Genomic DNA, 2787 nt, shown 5'->3' with positions numbered 1-2787 from the left:
TTCGGTCCCCAGTGCCCCAGCCTCGTCGGTCAATTTGATTTCGACAATATGGCAATCGACAGTAGACAGTTGCCAGTTGGCAGTCGGCAGTTGGCCTTTTTGCTTTTCTGCTGTATCGTAGTAGCTACACATAGTTAGGAGCTGTTGGCTGGCTGGGCTCTTGATGTGTTCTGGGCCGTGGCCGTGGTCGTGGTCGTGGTCGAGGCCGTGGCCAGGTCGAGTGTGGATGGTCACAATTTAAATTAATGATTTTTTCTACGCTTGATCTGTGATAGTGACTGACATTTTTCCCGTCATTTTCTAAGATTAGTCCATAGTCATCGGCATTTACTTTCTACTTTTTGGCGCACAATCCAGACTGGGATGTGGCCCACTCCATAGAGTGCCATGGGACGTGGATGTGGATGTGTGGATGTGAACCTGGTCATTGGCATTGTGTCTGCGTCTGCGTCTGCTTTCGTCATTTATCCTATGTGTATGAGCGAGCACTTTTTTTAAAGGCATAAAGGAAAAATGTAATAATTATGTAAAGAATCAGGCGACGCCCCAGCCCCAGTCCCAGTCCCAGTCCCGTCCCGCACATCCTACAGTAGCTGTCGCAGCAGTCCCCAGTTCCAGTGCCAGACGAAGGCTGATCCCAGCTGGGAATCAATACGCTCTCAAAGCCGAGCCAGCGCTGCTCAGATCTCAAAACCCAGATCTGGCCTGGCGCTCTGTGAGTCAGAAGAGGCTTTGATTCCCGCCATCATCTGAGTGTGCGTCTGCCAATCTGCCACTATGCCACTCAGGCACACTGGCTGGCGCTTCAGCGGCGTCATTACTAGATTGAGATTGATGGCATGTACTTCGACGGATTGCTCCGGACCTGGCTCACACACACACACACACACACCGCACTGGCCTGGTCGGTGGCGCCACCATTCTTCGGTGTGTGTGTTCGGCCACTGGCACTGCCACTGCCGCGCCGCCTCTGATATTGTTGTCAATAATTTGTCACAATCGCACGGCGTCTCGGAACAAATTGTTCCATGTCATGTCTTTGTCAAGATTTTTGTCGATGGCTCCGCCGATAGCCAAGTGACAAAATAATTAAAAACCCTCCGTCATAGTGGGATTCAATCAGGCGACAAAACGTTTGAGCGCTCAACAAAAAGAAATCACTCCAACCTGCTCGCTGGCTGGCAGGGACAGGGGCAGGGGCAGGGGCAGAGGGTCTTGGGACATGGGTAAGGAAACGATTTTGGGTTGAAAATGCAGATAGAAATCTGTAAGTCATGCACTTACCGGCGATTACAACGCGATTAAGTTTCGGGACTGTGACCGCAAACATCAAAAACCGAAGCCATTTGTCTGGATTTAGACACACAACAAAAAACTTTGTGGCAGGTGGAACTCCTCCAAACATTCTGGCAGCAGACTTTTAGATATTTATGGTACAGGAATACGTCCGGGAGACATGTCCCTGAACGTCTGCAGCTTTGCATTACCCCCACCCCAACCCCAACCACATTTGTTGATGCATTTAATTATTTAATTAATGAACATTTCAACCAGTTCATGCAACACTTTTCAGCAAAATGACTAAAAATTAAGCAATAAGGAGTTTATGGATTTTGTTTTGTCCAAATCAGATTTAAACTTTCATGGAATATATCTCTTATTTACAGAAAAATAAGAAAAAATTCATTCTCCAACACAATTCTTACAGTTAAGGACACGTTTTTCCCTCCTTTGCGCTAAAAGTTTCATTCCAAAATCAAAGAAAAATCGAGTCCGTGTACCCCTTTTGATGTGACCCTGAGCCATGCGTGTGTGAAGCAACCTGCATTAAATAGAGCTGCCATTAACGAACTGAACTCTCTGCCCCATATACATGGAGGATGCCGCCCCCATCCCACCGGTCTAATCATTCCCGTAAGTACTTAAATGGCCACAGCGACGCATTCTATTCGGTTGCTCATTTAGCCGGGTCTGAGCACTCGGTTTGGGTTCTTTACTCTTTTTTTGTTGGTTTGTTTTTGGATGGGAATGCGGTGGGGTGTACACATCATATTTTGTGTCATTACATTTAATGGCCTGCTCGAAAACGCTCCGTGTTGAGGCTGAGAGAGCTGAGAGCACCCGCCTTTTTTCTGGATTCTGTTCTGGGTTCCTCCTTCTCTCATTTTGTGATGCTGCTGCGGCTGCTGCTGCTGCTGTGGTCGAAGGGTTCGTCAATCCCAGAGATACAAGCTGCCGTATCTCACTTGATTAAGTGTTAGCATATATGATAGACAGAGAGACAGAGAGACAGAGAGGGCAAGAAAAAACCTCGACAACTCTCGTGAATGTTTGGCCATGGCCAAAGCCTCGGTTAATGATATTTTTTGGGGCTGTAATTTTGGTTTTTGAGATATTTAAAATTTCCCATAACTCAAAATCAGTGGAAACTATTTTTTGTGATTACCGCTTGTTACCGTCGCTGTTTTTCATACCGCTTTCTACTGCGATCAATCAAGTCAATTTGTTGACCTGCCCAGTAACCGTCTCTCCATCTCCATCTCGAACTCCATTCCCATTCCTGTTCCCATTCCCCCTCCAGCTGCAGAGCTGCCTGCGTAGAGAAATTAGGCGAATGGAAGTCAAGGGCTGGGGCTGGGGCTGGGACTCTGGTGGGACTCTGTCCAGCTAAAGACCGAGCAGCGGGCGGCTGCTGCATTGGCTCGGCATTTTCATAGACGATTATGCCTGTCTGGGACCCATGAGAAGCGCGGAAAAATGAGTGCCGCTGCAGCAAGTACCCGAGTG

Source organism: Drosophila subobscura, chromosome A (assembly GCF_008121235.1).
Source record: "Drosophila subobscura isolate 14011-0131.10 chromosome A, UCBerk_Dsub_1.0, whole genome shotgun sequence".
In the NCBI taxonomy this organism is placed as follows: domain Eukaryota; kingdom Metazoa; phylum Arthropoda; class Insecta; order Diptera; family Drosophilidae; genus Drosophila; species Drosophila subobscura.
The sequence above is the reverse complement of the archived record's forward strand: the minus strand, read 5'-3'. Positions refer to the sequence as shown.